At 33.9% G+C, this 12,183-nt stretch overlaps 1 pseudogene; it reads left to right on the top strand.

Annotated features, from left to right (window-relative positions):
* Nucleotides 1-5,665: 5,665 nt before the first annotated feature.
* Nucleotides 5,666-5,822, top strand: LOC112090282 (annotated as a pseudogene).
* The last annotated feature ends 6,361 nt before the right edge of the window (nt 5,823-12,183 follow it).

Raw genomic sequence — 12,183 nt, 5'->3', positions numbered from 1 at the left:
TAGAAAGCATATGAAAGATCCCTCCGGAAATTGGACTGCTGAACCTCCTACTTATGATCCCATTATTGCCGAAGGTAAATCCTTGGAACACTCTTATTTTTTTAATTGTCAAGCAAATAATTGTGCTTAAAATATGGTGTCATCTGTTCGAAATTTTTCGTGTAAAACTCCTTAGCTCTTGAAAGTCACGTTTTATGTAGAGCAGTTTATATGCCAGTTAAGCTAGATTGCGAAATGGAATTTCCTATACTATACAGATTTGCACTATGTTATTACGAACGATACCGATAGTCAGAACTCAAATGTCACAAATCCCATTTCAAATATTACGAAGCAAAATCAAGATGCAATCAAAACCGAAAGATATGACCATTTATAGGTAATGAGAACCTCCTATTCCTTCCCCGGTTTCCCTTTTCTTTTCTTTTCCTCTCTTTTCTTTTCATTTTCTTATAGGACTGAAAACCTTTCCCCTCCCTTCATATACTACTTCGACTCGGTACTAGAATTAGGAATTGTCATAATCTCGAAAATCAAATTTGCAGAATCTCATTCTTAATGAAAACCCCTTGAATTTTCAATGTACTAAACTAAAACGAATTATAACATAATATAGGCTACAAAGTTCTTCACAACCTGAATGTAGTAGTTCTCCTCTCTCTAGTCTTTCTTCTTTTACATTTGTGTCAAGCTTTCAAGTGGCAAATGACAAATGCTCGACACAAGTTTGAATTATTATTATCATTTTTTAAAATTTTCGTTATCTACATGTGCAGATGGAGCGGTGCATAACCTAAATGTATACATGGAGATCCCTGTGCCAGATGTTGTGACTGACTCGGGAGTTGATGGGGTCAATACTGTTTTCACTAAGAAACTTGGTGTGGTTATAGGTGAAAGTCAACTGGAGGAATTCTTTTCCCAAATTTCTTGATCTTTGGCAGAACTCTCATATCAGCCGGGCTTGCTCTTTTGTATGTCATTTCTTAATTTCTAGGATGCTGTGGAAGGAATTTCATACTGTATCATATTTCTAATATCTTTCTTTGACAGCTTTGAGTAAATTATGAATGCATATGCTTCTAAGATACGATACTTTTTCACTTGCGATTTTTTTTTTCTTCAAAATTTTTTCCCTCTTCCTCTACTGGCTTGATAAGACAAAGAAATTACCAAATTGTATGTTTACCCTTCAATTTCTCAATGAAATGAACTTTCGTGTTCCCACCAAAAGAGAAAAAAGTTTGTTACTGCCGTTCATTGTTTGTTCCAATCATATGAATTCTTGGATTCCTACTTGAAAAAAAAAAAGGAGAAAAAAAATTTGTCTTTTGGTCTTAATGTGTTCTATGAAACAAACATTTATTATACGAAGGAAATGTTTTTTGCACTCTTACCCTTGTGTGTTTATTGCATCAATTTGACTGGCTTTTCACTTTTACTTGCAAAGTTTCAATCCAAAAAAGCAGCTTTTTTGTATTTGTAAGACAATTAAATACGATTTAACTTTTTTACTTTTAGTTATCTGTTTTGTCGAGGAAGGGAGGATCCGAACTAATAGATTTATCGCAAAGTACAACATGTATTTAGGCTGGCCTTTTAAAAAGAAAACTTGGAATAATGTATGGAAATTAACCTGCATACTTGAGTTTGTGATCCACATTTTGGCACAACCTACTCCCTAATATTGACGTTTACATCTACTTATAACAAAACAAGTTTTTCAAGCTTGAATCCCGAATGCCATTACTTATAGCCTTTTAGCGGCAACTACACTTTGATCAACAACAACAACAACAACAACAACAAGCCTTAATCTCAACTTAATTGGGCTCGCCTATATAGATCTATTCTCGTATGGTCACTCATCCATCTTAACATACGCGTTTCTACCACACTCATCTTAGATATATTTTGTCTCTTAATGGCTCAACATTCACTACTATATAACATAACAGTCCTATAGAACTTTATGCCCCTATAATTGTTACAATTCAGCACATTTCCTTTATTCTTGAAGATGGGGACAATAATACTTTTCCTCCATGCATCAGGCATATGCTTCTTCTTTAGTATCGCATTAAAAAACTTAGTGAGCCACACAATTTCAGCATCTCCTAACGCCATCCAAACCTCTATTGAAATATCATCTGGCCCACATACCTTCCCCTTTTTCATCTTCTGTAGTGCAGTTTGAACTTCTGATACTCTTATTCCTCTTGTATACATCACATTAGATTCTCCTTATGACCTAAGATTATCAAACTCTATCGCATAATCATCATTATAAAAATTCTCAAAGTAATTCCTCCACCTTTTCCTAATGTCTTTATCTTTTGTCAGAACCTGATCCGTATCATCCTTATCACACCTCACTTGATTTAGGTCCTGACACTTCCTTTCTTTTATCCTAGCTAGTTTATATATATCATTCTCTAGTCCCAAGTTTACTATATACCTCATCTAAGTAAGTAGAACGAGCCTTACTAACTGCTCGCTTAGCTTCTTTGTTCGCTTCTTTGTATTTTTTAAAAGTTTTAACATCCTTACGCTATGGCAAATCTACTTTGCCACTTTTCTAGTGCAGCTGGCCATGACATCCTACATAGTATTTGTATCACCTATATATGACCAAGTAGCCTCATCTAACAACTTCTCTTTAAAGGCTAATTACTTTATTCCCTTCAAATGCCACCAATGAGTTTGTGGGAGGTAGTTTATCTTAGTCCATCTATAGCAAAGCTTAATGCTCACATCTAAGATCACTAACCTATGTTGGGTGGCTTGTACTTCTCCAGGAATTACTTGACAATTATTACGTAGAGAACGTTTTTTATATCTTGTGAGAAAATAATCTATCTGGTTTAAATTTCTTCCATTCTTAAAAGTGATCAGGTGGGAAACACTCACACGAAAATTGATACTCGAGATTTTGTCTAGTTAAACGGCCGTCAACCTCAAGTGATTGTAGCATCAACGAAAAAAGCAAAGAAATTCCAATTAGCAATATATTAGAGCCAAAATTGCTAAGGGTACTAACTTCGCTGTAAGCATATAGATAGTGTGAAATACGACTAAGGCTTGTTTACTCGCGAATTAATAAACGACACCGGTATCCAAATAAGAACATGCAGAGGATCTTCTGCTTTAGATTTGGTGGTGCTTAGGTAGTCTTTACTTGGCAATTCAGAAGCAAAAATAGAAAAAGAGAAGTCTTTACTGTAAAAACATATCATGTTTTTAAAAAGCCAATAGGTTCTTCCATCACACCAAAAGTGTGTAAATCTAAACCATTTGCAAGTGAACAGATTATGAGAATATACAAGAGAAGCTAGCGCTATCGGCAGCTGGTTTTCTTCCCATCGTTTCTTTTTTGACATGAAACGTTTTGCAAACAAATAAAATGAATTTTAATATGTTAATTCAAGCAAAAAAAATATAACAAAATTAACATAGTAATCTTTATTATTAAAAGTCATTTGTCACGTTTTGCTGGAGAAAGAAATACTTAAAAAATCTCCGAACATTAATTAGAGGATTGTTTTTATAAATACCCCAACACTATCGGCAGCTGGTTTTCTTCCTATCGTTTATTTTCTGACATGAAACGTTTTGCCGGCCGTCAACCTCAAGTGATTGTAGCATCAACGAAAAAAGCAAAGAAATTCCAATTAGCAATATATTAGAGCCAAAATTGCTAAGGGTACTAACTTCGCTGTAAGCATATAGATAGTGTGAAATACGACTAAGGCTTGTTTACTCGCGAATTAATAAACGACACCGGTATCCAAATAAGAACATGCAGAGGATCTTCTGCTTTAGATTTGGTGGTGCTTAGGTAGTCTTTACTTGGCAATTCAGAAGCAAAAATAGAAAAAGAGAAGTCTTTACTGTAAAAACATATCATGTTTTTAAAAAGCCAATAGGTTCTTCCATCACACCAAAAGTGTGTAAATCTAAACCATTTGCAAGTGAACAGATTATGAGAATATACAAGAGAAGCTAGCGGTATCGGCAGCTGGTTTTCTTCCCATCGTTTCTTTTCTGACATGAAACGTTTTGCAAACAAATAAAATGAATTTCAATATGTTAATTCAAGCAAAAAAAATATAACAAAATTAACATAGTAATCTTTATTATTAAAAGTCGTTTGTCACGTTTTGCTGGAAAAAGAAATACTTAAAAAATCTCCGAACATTAATTAGAGGATTGTTTTTATAAATACCCCAGCACTATCGGCAGCTGGTTTTCTTCCTATCGTTTCTTTTCTGACATGAAACGTTTTGCAAATAAATAAAATGGATTTCAATATGTTAATTCAGGCAAAAAATATAACAAAATTAACATAGTAATCTTTATTATTAAAAGTTGTTTGTCACGTTTTACTAGAAAAAGAAATACTTAAAAGATCTCCGAACATAAATTAGAGAATTGTTTTTATAAATACCTCCAAAATATCTACTCTATTTTAAAATATCTCTTCATTTTTTTAAATGGTTCGATACACTTCTCAATTTATAAAAAAAGATTCAAAATCCTCTCTCCGTCTAATTTCGTTTATAATCTTTACAGATTTTCGAGTAAAAAATCAATTAAAACCATTAAACTGTAATTAAATATATATAATTGATTATATAATAAAAACTTATTTCAAAAACATTAAAAAAACCCAAAAAAAGTCGTCTTCTTCCTCATCTTATACTTGCTGACCCATTTCACTATCTCTTTTGTGAAAATTTCCAAACCCTGCTTTAACGTTTTCGTTTTCTTTTCTTTTGCGATGCAAAGAATGCTCTCTCTCTTGTGAAAATTTCATACCTGGTATGCTTTAACCTTTTTTTTTTCTTTTGCTTTTTTTACCTGGTATGCTTTAATGTTTTTTTTTTTTTTTTCTTTTGCTTTTTTTACCAGGTATGTTTTAACGTTTTTTTTTTCTTTTGCTTTTTTTACCTGGTATGCGTTAACGTTTTTTTTTTTTTTTTTTGAGATGCAAAGAATGTGCTCTCTCTCTCTGAGATTCTCTTCTTCTTTCTTTTTCTTTTCTTTTTTTTTTTATTTTAGATTTTAGCTGCTGAATTGGTGCTGGGCTTAACAAGTTCAGCGGGAGGGAGAAGAGGAAGAGGCTAGAGAGAGGAGAGGGGGAGAGAGAAAACAATGGACTTTTTTTTAAAAGAAATTTTATTGTTGTTATATTTTTAATATTTAGATGACGTTTATTTTAAGAGTTATGTATGATTTATGATTATGGTTTGTTTTAGTATTTTTTTCTTATAAAAAATTAAAATTTTAAAAATTAAAATTATGAAGTATGATTCTAAATTTATGAATCAAACGTCATCTTAATTATTTTAATATTTAATAAGAATATAATAACTTTTAACGAATATTTATTTCCTCTCACATCACTAAAATTTGTTAAGAATATAAACAGAAATACACGGAATGAGTATTTTGAATTATTTTATATAAATCAAAAAGTGTTTTAAATCATTTAAAAAGATTAAAGAGTACTTTGGAACAAAATATATACTTTTAAGGGTATATATGAAAATAATCTTACTAGACAATAGACAGACAATAACCTTTTTAACTAGTCCCACATCGTTTGTTATCTGAATGGAGCAAAAGAGCTATTATAAAGAGCGGGCTGAATAATGCACAAAACATACCTTTCTCAGCCTTTTAACTAAGATCAAGTACAGTATCTGTTCTGATACGTGGAAATAATTTTTTTAGGGGAGGGCCCACCACAGTAGCTTGCTACTGGGGCCCTCGAGCGTCGCCCATGCTTTGCACTACGGCACGAGCCTGGCGCACCCCCGTTAAATCAAGTATAAAGATTTTGAGCTTTAGCTTAGCCCAAATGGTTATGCAATTAGGCCTTGCAACATTTGTTTAGAAATGGTAGTAAAGCACAAAACTAAAGTTTTATAATTTTCTATTTATTAAAAAAGATTTTTTGTAAATTTAATGGGCATGTCTAGGGTGAGCTAAATTACCTTATCAGTAAGGTACAATTTAACGACCCATATAAAATCTCAACAAGTGTCTATGTGTCACCTTCCGCATGTGATTATAACCCAAAAATAATTAATATAATTACAAAAACAACCCTTGTTTTCATCAAAATATTAACGTTTACCCCATGTTTGATATAATAACGAAAAAAACCTTTATTCATACATTTCTCGAAAAACAAATCTTACATTTTTTTTTTCAAAGAAAATGATTGTCAAACACTTTTTTCTTAAGAATAACAATTCTTTTCTTGGAGATTATTTTTTTAATAAATAGATATGAGGTCTTTCTTTTAGAAATTATGACAATTATTATAATCACAAAATTAAACCTATTTCATTAATTAGAAAGGTCTAGTTACAATTAACAGTAAATTAATTACACATTAAAAAAACCAATTACACATTATTTCACATATATGACCTTTGAATAATTAATTTCCAAAACAACATAATTTTATCCAAAACCAAACACCATTTCAATATCTAATCAAACTAAATCAAAGTAATTAATTTTAGTAAACAAGCCACAGAAAATCTGATTTTCCCAAAATTTCACAAATTAATTTTCAAACGCAAATTAACTTCACAATATAAAAAGCCAAGACAATAGTTTCAATCTAACACCCAGATTCCGGCGAGGCAGCGAGGCAAAACCCAGATCCCGGCGACGTAAAACCCAGATTCCGGCGACGTGAAACCCAGATTCCGGCGACGTGAAATCCAGATTGCCGCGAGGCAAAATCTGTTAAGACATAAAACCCATATTCTGGAATTGTAAAAGTCAAAAAATTGCAAAAAAATCACAAAAGTTCAAACCCAGAACTGACGCCGGCGCTAACCCACTACCCGTGGCCGTGAACCCGGCCAGCAACCGCCAGTACCGGCAGCAGCACAGCGTTGCCGGAACACTAAAAACATGCACAAAAATATTCAAACAATTCACAATCGCGCTTGAAAATCACCTTATTCATTGTCAATTCTTTAAACAAACACAAATTTCAATAACCCTAGAAAATAAAAATGCAAACTTGTTCAGCAACTCCGAAGAAATCTCGTCTCTCAGCGATTTCTTCCTCTCCTTTCTCTGCAAATCAAATAGAAAAAAAAAAAAAAAAAAAAAAAGCACGTCAAAAATCAAAACGAGGATTTGAAAGTGAAAACGCAAAGAACAATAGGAAATCGAGACTCACCTGGCACCTCCTCGGTCACTTTTGCATGACCTATTAATGAAGAAATCGACTGGGTCGCGGTATCCATTGGACTAAGAGGGTCGACGAGCGGTGAGAGGGAGCCAAGATTTGAGGGCGCAAAGTCCAACACTGTGAGGTCGCGCGGGGGCCAAGGTTGACAAGGAGGCGCAATGGATCTCCGGTAGGGAACCTAGCGGCGGTGAGGGCGAATGGCCGGGTATCTAAGTTGCCGACGACGTGGGTGGAGATCGGGCGAGTGAGGTTAGGTGCGACGGCGTGGGAGGAGTTAATGCTGTAGTTCCTTCGATCAATTTTAAAATTTATTTAAAAATAATCTTATCTAATTTTTTTATTATAATATAAAATTTTTACATAAAATCACATTTCAATTTAAATCAGTAAACTAAATGAGCTTTCATATAAATTTAATTTTTTTTATAAACGTTTGTAGGTGAAGAGCATCTAATTCTAATCAGATTTGTGGTTGAGATTTAATCAGATGTAAAATGTCTTTTATTAAAGTAGGGGCAGTATTACAATTATGAAACTTAAAAAGAAGAATGTGATCTGATTAACAGTGTTCGGTTTTATAAACGTTTGTAGGTGAAGAGCATCTAATTCTAATCAGATTTGTGGTTGAGATTTAATCAGATGTAAAATGTCTTTTATTAAATGTAGGGGCAGTATTACAATTATGAAACTTAAAAAGAAGAATGTGATCTGATTAATAGTGTTCGGCGGTTAAAAATCGTCAGTTTTAATCGGTTTGATGGCTGAACCGACTATGTCAGTTTTTAAAAACAAGGAACCGAAACCTAACCGCAGAAGTACTATTCGGTTCGGTTAACTGAACTTCAATTTTCGGTCAGTTTTTTATTTTGGTAATCAGGAGGGTGACCATCAGTTAACCATCAAGTGAAACGACATCACACTCCATAAAACGACAACAAAACCAAAAAAATGACAACAAAATCAATGAAATGACATCATAAGTAATAAAATGACAACAACACAAAAAGTAAATTAATTGAGTTGGTCGGTTCGGTTATAAACCAAACATCAAGGGCCTAAACCGAAACCGAACCGCCTTGAAGCCTTTTTAGTCGGTTAACGGAACTGACTTTGTCGGTTCCATGTGGCACCGTATTTTTCAGTTTTTGAGCGGTCGGTTTCTTGGACGATGGTGGTCGGTTTCAGTTTTACAATTTTTTTATACAGTCCTAGATCTGATGTATCTGTCTTTATTTTAATTTTTATAAGAACCATCATCTCACATTATTATTTTATAATACTACGGTGCATATTTCTTACCCTACCGTAGGGTTATTTAGCTCACCCTATTATAAACATACCTAAATTTAATTAACGGCAAAACCTACTATTCCATTAATTTTCTTTTTGGGTAATCAGATTCAAGCATAAAAATATTGGTATTGGTAATATTGGTATTGGTAATATTGGTATCGGTAAAAATATCGATACTCCAGTTTTACAGAAATCTCGAAGAAAATATCGATATTAGTAAAAATATTGAAAACAAATTATGAAAATTACAGAAATTTACATTAGAACACATTTATAATATTTTATGATAGTTTAAACATTAAAACACACATAAATAAACAAGTTTTACAAAAAAAAAAAAAAAGAAAACCTTCATACATATTAGATTTCTCAATTTCAAAAGAAAGTTCTAAGAGGCTTAAACGTAGTCAGGTTTTCATCTTAATTCAAACAATATTAATGTTATGATATATTATTTAAATAATGCTAAATTTAGTTGTGAACATGTCACATATAGGTTTGTTGATACAATGAGAATGCATTTAAAAAAAAAAACGTTATGAAATTTTCTTGAACGGAAATTTTATCAAAATTTTATGAAATTTTTCTGAGAAATGTCCTGAAATTCTTGTAGTTTGAGTTGTAGTTATACTCAATCTCTACTTTTACTGATAGTAAAAGTGCATTCTTTGCAATTAATTTTTTAACAGAGAATATCTATCTAATTGGCCTCACAATTTTATCGGATGGTATATGAAAAATCCTCTATTTATTTTTTTCGCTAAAACATATAAATATAAGTTTTTTAACCGTGATAAATTCTATTGTCTTCCCCCAAACAGGGAAATCATTCCAATAATCTAACAAGAATAATATAATTATAATATTATTATGTGGAAGTTTTATTTTGGTACCATATTGAAATATGAGTTTGGTACTTGTTTTTAATAATTTCATGTTGGTACATCGACATTTTTGAAAATCATTTTTTGGTACCTAAGGTAATTTTTTGGGATACAAAACGACAAAATTACCCTTATTATTAAATATATTAGAACAAATTTTTAAAAATCTTAAATCTGTAACCAAACACTAGTGTTGTCAAATGGGCCGGGGCGTCCATGGACGGCTCGGCCCAGCCCGTAATAGTGCTGGATTCGGCACGGCCCAGTACGTTACTGTTACGGGCCGTGCCGGCCCGGCACGTATAATGGGCTAGGGCTGGGCCTCAGCTTCTCAGCCCGTGAAGGCCCGCGGCTCGGCCCAAGCCCAGTTCGGCCCAAGCTCGGATTCGACCCTTGTTCAGCCCAGCCCAGGCCCACGAAACGCCCTGCCAAATGGCCCGCAGATCGTTCTAAATGTGACTGTTGGGCCCTTTCGCGGACCCAACGGCCGGCCCGTGACGGGCCTCCCGTTTGGCCCGTGACAGGTTGGCCCGTGAAAGGCCTCCCGTTAGGCTCGTCACGGGCCGCCCGTTGGGCCTGCGAAGGGCCTAACGGTAACAATCCGAAAATGGCCCAAAAAATCCCCTATATATACCTCTTAATTCCACCCTAAATTCCACATAAAAATTCACTCTCAACTTCTCGTCTCACTCTCATTCTATCTCTCATCTTGTCTCATTGATTTTGATTCTAAGTTTTTTTCTCGCGATCACTCATTTTCTTGCTCTTTCATTTACAATTTCAAGTTCAATCAATTTCTAAAAAATTGCCGCGTCAAACTATCCTGATTTCACTACTCTTCCTGAGCTTGGTGATGAGGCATTTTTCGATGATGAAATGATGCCTCCCAACCCCACCCCCACTGAACTAGAAAATGCTTTGGTAGATAATGCTTCAGTACACAACGAGGAAGCTGGAGAACACATTAGGGGAAAAAGACCGCGAACTTCTCCGGCATGGCAGCAATTAACCGAGAAGCCCCGACCAAATCCAAAAACAGGTGAAATGAAAATTCGTGCGGTATGTAAGTATTATAAAAAACATTTTTCTAATAAAAAGGGTGGGGGTACTGGTCATCTGGATAGACATTGGAAAGTATGTCTACCATTGCACCAAGGTGGGAGTGTGGACTCCCGCTAACAAACACTATCACTCACATCACAGGGGTAACAAAATTTTACATACGATGCACAACGTGCTCGTGAGGCACTAGCTAAATTTCTAGCTAGTGCCGAATTGCCTCTTTCTTTTGCAGATGATGCGTTGTTCAAAGAATTCCTCTAGACGGCCTTCTGCCCATAATTTAAACGGGTAAGTAGAAATACAACTCGTTCTAATTGCATGAAAGTGTTTTATGCAATGAGATAATCTCTTGTTGATAATTTTGTTGGTTGTCGAATCGAATCCGGCTGCGGAAGCGTAGTGGTGCGGGGAAGAGGCGGATCGTGTATAACAAAAATTTTCATAAAACTTTTGAGATACTCTATAGATTATATTAATTTATGCACGAATAAATTAATCTCATTAACTTATATATATCAAGAACTCAATCAGAAAAAATACCTAGAAGCCGACTCGGATGATAACTTGAGTTCTTTGACCACGAACAGTTCTTGTTCCAATCTTTGTGTTTAGAAAACTAATGTCTTCCACGTCAATTCCTCGAATCCACGAAGACGTGTGTGTGGGCACACATGAGACAAAACAGGTTCTAATAAACACTCGAATTTCCACAAACACCAACGCATGCACGATGTGGAATTTTTGGAGAAAAAAAATTTTCTTTCTCTCTCTCTTGAGAATTTCGGCCAGCCTTTAAAATTAGGATAAAAAACCATTCCGAAAATTGTCTCAAAAATAGTATTTATAGAGTAGAAGTCAAACTTCTAGAAAGAATCCAATCTCTATTTCCAATTTGAATTTCGAACCAAAATTCTCCTCTATCCCTTATCCCTTGTGGCCGGCCATGCTAGGGATTCCTATCCCTATGTGTGGCGCCAATACTGGATAGGGAAGGAAGAGAAAATCATCCTTTATCCTGTAGTCTAATTTTATTTCAAATTTGAATTTAAGTTAAACTTAAATTAATTTGAATTTATAAATTGAACAACTTATCAAATAAGTTTAAATGGATAAATCTAGATGTGTTCAAATTCAAATTTAAATAATCACATTATTTAAATAATAATTAATTCTCAATTAATTATTTTTGAGTATTTAATTTTAGAATTCCGTAATTCTAAAATTCCCATTTTGCCCTCTGTGTCTGGCAGAATTACTAGGACGACACGGGGACTAATGGACCTATAATCCCGAGCTCCAATAAAATTAATAATCAATTAAACACTTTAATTAATTAATTAATTCTATTAATTCTAATAGTTACTCCACTATAAACTTGGAATTGCACTCTCGAAATTATAGATATAAATTACTTCTAAACTGTGAAGTGTCCATTTGATATAGTCATTGCATATAGATTAATCCTCCATAAATAATTCATAATTAGAGCAAGGTAAAATCCGTTAACCTCTCTAATTACTTATCTATCCTTGAGTACCATTGATTCTTTAATGGACAGTGATTCATAAAACACATTCATGAATCGGAGCTCCTACTGGTCAAAAATACCAAATCAACCCTCAAGAGAATTATTTATCTACTTCTTTCTTAAGAAGGAATGGATTCCATCTCGTGTAATAACATTCCCAGCTACCTCCTTCACCATGTCTCTAAAATACAAGG

Source organism: Morus notabilis, unplaced genomic scaffold (genome assembly GCF_000414095.1).
Source record: "Morus notabilis unplaced genomic scaffold, ASM41409v2 Scaffold1298, whole genome shotgun sequence".
NCBI lineage: Eukaryota > Viridiplantae > Streptophyta > Magnoliopsida > Rosales > Moraceae > Morus > Morus notabilis.
Note: the sequence above shows the minus strand (reverse complement) of the source record. Positions and strands in the feature narration are given on the sequence as shown.